Raw genomic sequence first — 10,931 nt, 5'->3', positions numbered from 1 at the left:
GACCGTCTTACCAATAATTGACTCTTAACAAGCTCTCATGTTTCTATTAATACCTCTCTCCATGATCCATAACGAACGGAAAAAGATTTTCGAACGTTGGTACAATAGCAATTCTAAACCTCGTTGCATTGTTGCAAGTTGGTTTCTCTCATTCAAGATCGATCTCGATAAGAATTCTCCCAAATTATTGAACATATTTATCCATATCAACATTTCGAGAGTATCCACCTCCAACCCTAGTTATCGTACAAAAGACTCTAAAGAAATTATACGTCATTAGTTTAATGAAACATTAGTTTATATAAAAATATGGATCTAAAATAACCAGTATTATCTCCCACAGAGGATGAGCGCCAATATGCTCCGACTATAAGTACTCCAGTATTGCCTCTTCATTAGTATGACCTATAAACTACTGTTGTATTAAATATATTTTTTACGAGCTTGTTAGGGTAAACATAAAATTAAATTTCGTATCTTATTCCTCTTTTGATCTTATACAATTTGTTCTTATAAAAGTAGATCTAAGGGTAGAAAGGCTTGAGATGCTTTGAGAAAGTTTCAAAATCTTATGTCTAGGCTATTTTCCTAGAATAATTTTATGAAAACCAAAATTTACCTAACCCTTTTGACGTTAGATTCAATTTTAGTATGCTAATCTAGATGATCAATCTAGACTAATAACAACTAAATTTTAGGCCTTTACTGCTTATTTTAACACATTCACATATTTGAATTTCAAAGATAGGCCTTTGCTGCTTATCCTTGTCATGCAATGATTTTCACTCCCACACATAATTTCAAAACGCAACCCAATTGTGAATAATAATAAATATATAAAATATGAAAAAAGACATACCACAAAACCCTTGTGTGAAACCTTTGTTTAATTGCGCTACTGATGCAAGTCCACTTTGTTTGAATCAACTTGTATTGTGGTATGTCTCTTTCCCGACGGCATGCGGAGAGGGGAAGAAGAAGAATTGGGGAGAAGAAGAATCGAGGCTATTTATATTGAACTTTTTCCCGACGGTTGTCTGCTAGACCATCGGGATATAGTTAATAAGTCCCGACGGTCACCCACTCACCGAGTAGAACTTTGCAATCCCAATGGTCGTCTGACATACCATTGGCCTAAGTTCACCAAATTCTAAAAACTCGCAATCCTGACGGTGTTTTGACACAATCGTTGGCCAAAATTCACCAAATTCCAAACAGACTCTTCGAGCGCCCGATGGTTGACTGAACACCGTTGGGATATAGTTCATAACTGCCACAGTAAACCATAAAACTGTCAGCCCAAATTCACTAAATTCCAAAAGACTCTTAGAATGCCTAATGATTAAATCTCACAGTCGGTAGTTTTGAACTTATCTCGACAGTTGTCGTCAAATCGTTGGCTAAAGTTACCCAAATTCCTATTAAAAAAAACTTTTTTATATTTATATTACAACTTAGAATATTTGACGGTTACACGGAACCGTCAGGCTTGATTAGAAACTCCCGATGGTTCAACGCCCATTGTCGGGCTAACATAAAAAATTCTAGTAGATGGGTTTTGTATACTGCACACCTTGTCCGACAGCTGGTTGACTACTGCTGGGCTTGAATAAGAAATTCTGACGGTTGTTGCGCATCGTCAGGATAAATTAAAAAGCCGAACGATTGAATAGAACTGTCGGACAAAAGTGCAATAAGCCTGACAGTTCCTTAGGAGACCGTCGAGAGTGTTTAAAATCCCGACGATTTTTTGTAAACCGTCAAGACAAATATTTATCCTGACCCCTTAATTCCACCACTAGGAGAGGTTAAAACTACCAACTCTCTTTTGGTTGTCGGGTGAAATATTGTTGGGAATAACCAAAATTCTTGTAGTGGTGATAATTTATAATATTAAAATTGATGAACTCCATATCTATATCATAGAAGGAAAAAAAAAATTAAAAATCATTTTTGTCCTTCAAGTTTTAAAGTTACTAAGTTTTAAGGAAGAAACGATTTAGTCCATAGACTTTGATTTACTATAACGATTTAATATTTGTATGTTCTCATTTGTAATAATTTAGTTTTTAAACTTTAGGGATAATCTCAAATTTTATCTTCAATGTAAATCTAAAATTAAACATACCTTAAGTCATTAGTTAGCCAAAAAAAAAAAAAAAAACTAGAAAATAGTTTTAATTTGTTATTGATTTTATGCATGTATGAAATAATTAGATTCGGTTTAATAATCATTTCATTTTTGAAAATAGTGTTTTGTTTCTCACAAATCTTTGTTAAATTTCAAAAAAATATATGTATATATATAATTAAAAAAATACTTTGTTTCTTTTAAAAATTTGACCTAATTTTTAAAAATGTTGATAAAAAATAGATAACAAAACGAGAAAATATAAATATTGATGGATTTAATTTTAAAAAATCAAGAATAAAAAACTTGAAACTAAATAGACACGGGTCATACGTATTTGAATTCATTAATGCCGTCATAGACACAAAGCAAAATTTATTCTATTATTTTCAATTATATTATTTGGTTAAACTACTATTATGGTCATTATATTTTCATTCAAATATTTATTTTTAGTCTTTATATAGCAATAATAATAATTTATTAGGTAAATATGTTTTTAAAATTTATAAAATGATGATAGATAATAAATTAAAAGCTAAATTTAAAATTTATTAAAAGTACCCCAACAAAAATTACATGTGAAAAGAACAAGAAATTCTTCTTATAGATTACATGTGAAAAGAACAAGAAATTATTATTATTGGCTATAAGAAGAAAAATTAGATGAGAGACTGAAAATGAAATTGAACATTAAAGTTTGTCAATTTAATGGTCTGTCTTTGTCACACTATTAAATGCATGCCACCTAATTCTTTCCCCAATTAGTGTGTAGAAAGGACATATACAAAGACATGGATAAGGATCAAAGGAAATGAACTTCCCCTTCACCTTTTAAGTTTATGTAAAGTGCCAACCAAGGGTGACTTTCAATGGGACAAAAAGGCAATAGACTTTTCTTTTTTCTTTTCTTTTTTTTAAAAAAAGAAAGAAAATAGAAAAAATTGATACTAAATCATCCACATTAACTTATTGAACTTTTAATTTAATAAAATGTGTTTTAGATTTCATGGGTCCCAAATCAAGAAATTAAGATCATGGAGTTTTCTAAGTTGATTTGGGGTATTAAAAAAATTTGAATAACCTAATTTAATTAGTAAAAGATTCAAACAAATGAAATTTATGAGTCACTTAAATTGACTCCGAATTAATTTAAAATTGTTATTTATTTTTTTAACAAAATTTACTTATGCTACAATTATATATATATATATTCTTATAAATAATAAAATCTAAAAAATATTTATACTTTATAGCAAAAAGTTTAAAACTTTTTGCTATAAAGTGTAAATATTTTTTTATTATTTTTATATTTAAAAAGATCCCTATATTTATTTTATTTTTAAAAAAAATTCAAGATCTTTTTTTTAATATTTATTCTTTAAGTTTTCATAATATAGATCAAAATTGAGTTGTTAATCTTATTTCAAAATTTATAAATACTATTTATAATTAAATAGTATTGTAAATATTCTAAAATATGTGTAATTTAGATGTCTAAGCTTAATGTCCTAATAGTCCATGTGTCTTACTTCCATCACCCTGAAGGTGTTTGACTCACTAACATGAGTTTATTTAAGTTGGTATAATATACCAACTTAATGTTTGGTCTACGAACTTTAAATGTTGGTGGAGTTGAGTCGGTATATTTTACCAACTCACTCCAACTCTCAATTCTTCCAATGTTTTTAATGGTTCCATTCACCTCTCCACTTGTAGTTTTCTTCCCTTTTTCTTTCCATCTCATGTAATTAATGGAACGATGTCGGCATTTGTCTTCTCTGTCTCCATGGGAAGTTAAATTCCAACTATTTTCTAATTTAGGGGGTTTTGGAACAATGCAATTTTTGGGAGTTTTGTTTGAATGAAATTTCTATATTCTTGTCTATGGGATTCAATCTGAATTTTGTGTTTATGAATTGCATAATTTTATTATTTATTAACAACCAATAATTTATTGTGTAATTTGAATACTTAGAGAATGACTTGTAATATGTGACATATAATTATAGGTTAATCTCAAAGGAAGCAATAGGTTAGTTAGGCTTGCAATTCGTGGTCTATAATGAAAGTAGTTTGTCCTATCGACCTAGAGAGAAACCACATTAAATGTTTGATTAGACGTTGGAAGTCGAACACTCATCTTAGCGTCATCCCTAGAACTTAATGCGATTTGTCAATTTGTATGGAGTTGATTCCTTTTCTATGCATCTCGATTAATTAGGTAATTAGGACCATTAGTTGGGATTCCAATCAATTGGGCTAAGCATAGTCAAGAAACTAAAATTGCATTTAAATAACTTGATGAACAAGAGTCGTGTTGGTCAATTCCAATTCCCTTAAGCTAGGTCATTTCATTTAATTGCATTTCTATTTTTTATTTTCTCGCATTTTATTTTCTTGCAATTCGACTTATCCAATCCACACCAAACCCCCCATTTTACCTCTTTAACTAAAAACGAGCTTTGACGAACTAATCTTCTGTGCTTCCCTGAGGTTTGATCTCGGACTTGCCATTTGTACTACCAGTTAGTATAAGTAGTTTGTTTGATGATTTATAAATTTTATTTGTGTAGCAAGGGTTTATGGGCGACGGTAAACTCTGAACGTACTAAATTGGTGCTGTTATCGGGGAAGTCAATTAGTTCTTTTTAGTTAGTTTTTAGTTAACGTTTTCTTTTGCCTTGATTTGTTTTCATTTTGTGTCAGGTGGCCTTCGAAGTCACATTGCCGAGTTGACTTCCTTACTTGGCCACTTGATGGAAAGGAGTTCATAACAAGTGGAGGTGTGCAGGAGTTGCCTACTCGAGGGGCATCTTATGCAAGCATGTCCAAGGTTGCAGTGGATGCCAGCACCATGTGGATTCACTAATGAGGGGTATTAGGGTCATCTGGACTATGAGTCTCATTATCCTAGATGGGAAGAGTCTTTTGACCATTGATACTTAAGATGACAGTAGAGCTAGGACAACTAAGATTTCACAGCACCACATCAGTTGACTCATGCTAAGTCTTCAGGGTCAGGTAACTCTTTAAAGGCTTTGGTTATGGAGCTTGTTGACAGTACTTTTGAGTTTCAGCAGGACAACCTTCGTAGGTAGCAAGAGTTTGAGCGCTTCCAATGGGAGAGTCTTTGCCCAGAGGCAGAGGCTAGAACTGACATACAAAGTCTGAGTGACCTTGTTGCTCAACTTGCAACTTCAATTGAGAGGTCGGACGTGCCGTTGCCAGACCATTCCTCTGATTTTCTAGAGGCTCAAAGGCATGAGGTAGTCTACGTCGATATGGTGGAGGAGCAGGAACCACTTCTTAGAGATTCGTGTTCAGGTATGACTTTTTTCTTAATTTCTGAACTTGTTAATAGCACTCTTCAGTTTCAGCTAGATGTACAAGCTGTTGGGATTTGTGTCCTAATTCTTCCGGTGGTCTCGTAGTTTGTAACTGTTTGTACACACATTGTTATTAATAAAATAAATGTTATTTTATTTGCATTTACTCATATCCAATAAACTAAGATCCGTGGTTATTTCATGTAAATTTAAGCATGTATATGAGACATACAAGTGGATCATGCCTTAAGTAATAACTTAAATGGTCTGTAATATAAGGATAAAGGAGGGATATCTTATAATGGTGACACTACGGATACGACTCGCTTTGTAGATATTTACAAATGTTGTAAAATGCTACAAATAGTCTGATCCTGACTATTCATGTGGAGACATGCGAGCAAGTGTGACCTATACAAAGAGTTTGTATAAGACCGGACCACGAGATGATTAGTCTCTTTATATAATACCGTTGATAATTGAGACTTACATTTCACTAAATTGACCATAGGTGACATGACCTTAATCCTAAGTGTTTTGGGAACTCCTGACTATGAGGACGGTCCTTTGATCAGTATGGGTGAGAATGGCCAGATTGCCAACTCAATAAGCCTACCTTTTTGGGGATTTGTCTGATTGGGAAGCTAGGAACTCAGTTACACAAGATGAAATTCATTCCTTCCTTGAAGAAGGGGTAAGTAGATAAATTGCTCCCTTAAGGGTTAATCCCGGGTCTTGAACATAGTGGTCACACCCTCTCTTTGGAAGAGATGACTCATTCATAGTAGAACTTTGACTTATTGTTCATTAGAGAAATCAGTGATACTTAAGGAGTTAAATGTAACTACAAGGGCAAAAAGGTAAATTGGCCCAGTTGTACTTATGAGCGATTTGTGAAGGGTTATTGCACTGTTGATTAGTTATATGGACACAGAAATACATCTGTAGTACGAAGAGTTCAACTGTCGGTCTTTAGTGGCGTGCTCGACAATTAACGGATGGTGGATCTCGTGACCAAAGAGTTTAGTCAGTTATTCACGTACAGTTGAAGCTTCAAGCTGTATGTCCATGATGTCCCCTTGGTAGCTCAATGGGTTCAAGTTAAGAATCAGATTTTGAGTTAGTTTGAAGTGTTCAAATTAACAAGAGGAAATTCAATTATATATGATATAATTGGTGTGATGTATTAGATACATTATTTATAGGAATTAATGTAAATATGATTTATATTAAGTATCATAAAATAGAAAAAGGACTATGGTTTATATGTTTCATGAGATGAAATATTAAAACTATAGGTTATAAATATAATATGATTGGTTGGTTATCATATTTATTTATAATATATTAATTATTTGATAACTAATTCTTTTTCTCTAATAACCGATTGAGTGGGAGGTTACAGGAAGTTTTATAGTAATCGTGAGATAAAAGAAAAATTGTTTTTCAAAATCAGTAATTTTGATTCATAAGGCAAATTCTCACGGAAAAGGGCTATTAAGTAAAAATAGTTTTTACTAAGCGATAGCTATTGAGAGCCTACACGATCGTTTAGAGTTGACTATACGATAGTTACTCTTTTCGATCATTGCTACACGATCAAGTAGCAAAATCTATGCGATAGGTTTCCATTTACTAAATGATCGAGTACACCGTCTATGCCATAGACGGTGTTCATATCTCCCACTTACTTGATAGTCTACTCGATCACATACCTCTTTTGTTCCTCAATCCAAGATCATACAGAGCCCACAACTCCTGAATTTTCACACCGAGAATACCAAGGTAACACTTGTGATGGTGGTGTTACTCCGTTCGTGAATCGAGTTAGACTCGATTGGGTTTGAGAAGCATTCATACGTCCGTGGATGCTGTGTTCATGTTCGTGCTGTTACCTATTCCGGTCGTTGCGTTTGAGTGTTGTTGTGCACGCATTGGAGACTGATCGAGGGTTACTTGAAGAATGGTTCTTCAAAGGTACGCATACTCTATCCTTTGAATCCTATTGTAGCATGCTATAATTTCTGTATATGCATAATCTATTCATTTCCGGTTAGACTGTAATTGTTATGTTCAATCTGAATGGAATTTGAAATGATCCACTTCCGTTGCTCATGGAGATCTCTGTTTGTGATTTCCTTCACAAGCTTAGTTGCAAAGTATTATCGACCATGTTACCCAGCTGACAAAGGCCGTGCAGAAACTGGAGAGTGTCAGAGCAAGCCATCGTCTGTACCTTAAAGGCAAAGTTTCTTGTGGAGTGTTACTACTCTAGTGATGATGAGGACTTCAATCCATGCGCCAGTTTGTGAGGTTAAGGAGGATTTCGAGCCTAAATCTGACGAGATTCGGGTGATAGAGTTAGAGGTCAAAAGACCTCGCCTTGTTCTGACTCTTGATATTTCATATATATTCGAGTTTTGTTCCCCTAGTCCTTACGAGTCTATTGAGTCTTTTCTTTCTTTCAACTCTTTAAAGTCATTTGAGTCTTTTGATTTTTTTTATTTTACCTTTTTTTTTCTTATTCCAAAAAATCAAAATTCAACCTATCTGGTTCTCTTCAAAAGATAAGGAACCTTATACCCTTACCAGGCTATATTTGAAGGATCTCATATCTAAGAGTTCCATGAGCGTGTTCAGGTCGCTCCGATCTCACTATGACCGAAATACATATTATACATTCGAGATACAGTTATGCAAACAAATCAACGACATGCTATGAACAATAAAATAACAAGGGAAAGAGTTCCATACCAGTTGAAGACGTTCTGCACACTTCGGAACTCTAACGCAATGGAAACCTCCACGCGATTTACCAACACCTAGCAGCAGCGTCGAAAACAGCAACACGAATAACGAACAACCACGAACGCCACGGGGACAACACCACCACTAAAGAGTCCCGGGTATTCTCGAAGTGAAAACCAAAAGGGCTGTCTTTGGTTAATTTGGTAGAGGAAGGAAGAAACACGAATCGTGTAGGCGATAAGCAAGTGGGAAGGAAAAAGACACTATCGCATAGCAGAAATGCTTATCGTTTAGGAGGAGCTACACGATCGTGTAGGATTTACCGAACAATTATTTAGGAAAAGGTATATGATCGTTTAACAAAATCGACACTCTATACGATCATTTAGAGAAGCTATCCGATCGTGTAGGAAATAGCGTGTGATCGTTTAGACGCGAGGTAGACGATCGTTTAGGCGGAGAAGACTATTATATAGGCTCTCATTTTACATAAGTGATCAATTATCTTTTCAACGACACGCTCTTGATTTCTTTTGGACGATTGAACGAACGAACGATTCAAAATGAAAACATTTTTCATTTTAATTCATCAGTTACAATAACCGACGAATCCTACTAACCCACGTCCGAACGTGAAATTTGGATTAATTATCATATAATTAATTAATAAATATAATCATATTATATTTTTATCCTATTGTTTGATATCAATATCTACTATAATATTTTCTCCTCTACTTGATATAAATCATATTATATCTAATTTCCTCCAAAATAATGTATCTCATACATTTAGCCAATTATATCATATATAATTGAACTTCCTGTTGTCACTTTGAACATTTCAAATTAACTTAAATACTGGTTCTCGACTTTATCCAAGCTACCAAGGGGACCTAATGGACCTGTGGCTCAAAGCTCCAACGGTCTGTGAATAGCTGACTAAACTCTTTAGCCACGAGATCCACCCTTTGTTAACTGTCAGACATTTCACTAAAGACCACAGCTGAACTCTTCTTACCACAGATATATTTCTGTGTCCATCGGATATAACCAATCATGAGTACGATGAACCTTCACAGATGCTCGTAAGTACAGTTCGGCCAAATTACCGTTATGCCCCTATAGTTACATCTCACTTTTTAAGTACCACTGATTCCTCTAATGAACAATACAACATAGTCCAACTATGTGTGAACACCTCTCGGGCAAAGAGAAGGTGTGTGGCTCCATATCGTTCAAGCCCCGGAATCAGCCCATTAGGGAGTTATCTATTTACTTACCAATCCCATCTTGTGTAGCTGAGTTCCCAGCTCTCAAATTAGACGAGTCCCCAAAGTGGTAGGTTTGAATCAGCGACTTAGCCACTCGCACCCATACAAATCAAAGGACCGCCCTCAATGGCAGGAGTTCCCAACTCACTCAGGATTGAGGTCATCCTAGTGAAGTGGAGTCTCTGTCATGAACGGTGTTATATAACGAGACGTTAGCACTTCGTGGTCAGGTATTATACAAAATGCTTGTATAGGACGCCCCCGCTCGCATGTCCCCAACACGAATGATCAGGATCAGACCATCTGTGACAAGCCACAATACTTGTGACCATTCCACAAAGCGGATCGCATCCGTAGCGTTACCAGGATAAGGTTTCCCTTCTATATCCATATACTACAGACCATTTTGGTTATCACTAAAGACATGATTTACTTGTATGTCACCACATACATGCTTGAGTCACATACAGATAACCAGGGTTTTATGTTTATTGCTTTATGGTAAAACAAATAAAACAAGCAACTGAGCAAAAAAGTAAGATGTGAAGTAACTACCATATATTAACAACACAAGCGTTCATACAAACTGTTTACAAACTACAGAACATGAGATTTTAGGGCATCAACCCCAAAAATCTCCCACTTGTCCTGAAGTGAAGTGGGGTGTACAAAAAAAATAGTACAAAACAATAAACTAGGGCACGTAAAAGCCCAATACAATAAAATCTTCCACTTGCCCTAGTTCAGCCATGGGCGATCCTGTAGACCTATGCTCCGTAGGTGACCTTCAAACACTGTAGCCGTGAGAGCCTTCGTTAATGGGTCAGCAACATTTTGCTCCGAAGCGATCTGCGTGACAATCACATCCCCTCGACGGACTATCTCGCGGATCAGATGATACTTCCGCTCTATGTGTTTACCGCGCCAGTGACTCCTTGGCTCCTTGGAGTTCGCCACTGCCCCACTATTATCACAATAGATGGTAATGGGCCTAAACATATCTAGAACAACTTCCAGGTCTGTCAAGAACTTCCTGAGCCATATGGCCTCCTTAGCAGATTCACAAGCTGCTACGCCATATGGCCTCCTCCGCTAAGAGTAAAGACTGACCCTGATGTGGACTTGTGAGAGTCCTTATCAGTCTGAAAGTCAGAATCCGTATATCCTGTAAGGATCAAATCTCTCGAACCGTACACGGGTATGTAGTCCCTTGTTCTCCAAAGATACTTGAGAATGTTCTTCACTGCAGTCTGGTGACCCTGGCCTGGGTTAGACTGATACCTACTGACTATGCCCACAGCGTAGTAGATGTCTGGACGAGTACAGAGCATCGCGTACATCAAACTGCCAACGGCAGACGCATATGGGACCCGTCTCATCTCCTCAACCTCCTAAGGTGTTTTAAGACACATTTTCTTAGAAAAAGTGACTCCCTGCCTGAACGGCAGT

The sequence above is a fragment of the Benincasa hispida genome, chromosome 6, assembly GCF_009727055.1.
Source record: "Benincasa hispida cultivar B227 chromosome 6, ASM972705v1, whole genome shotgun sequence".
Classification (NCBI taxonomy): Eukaryota; Viridiplantae; Streptophyta; class Magnoliopsida; order Cucurbitales; family Cucurbitaceae; genus Benincasa; species Benincasa hispida.
The sequence above is the reverse complement of the archived record's forward strand: the minus strand, read 5'-3'. Positions refer to the sequence as shown.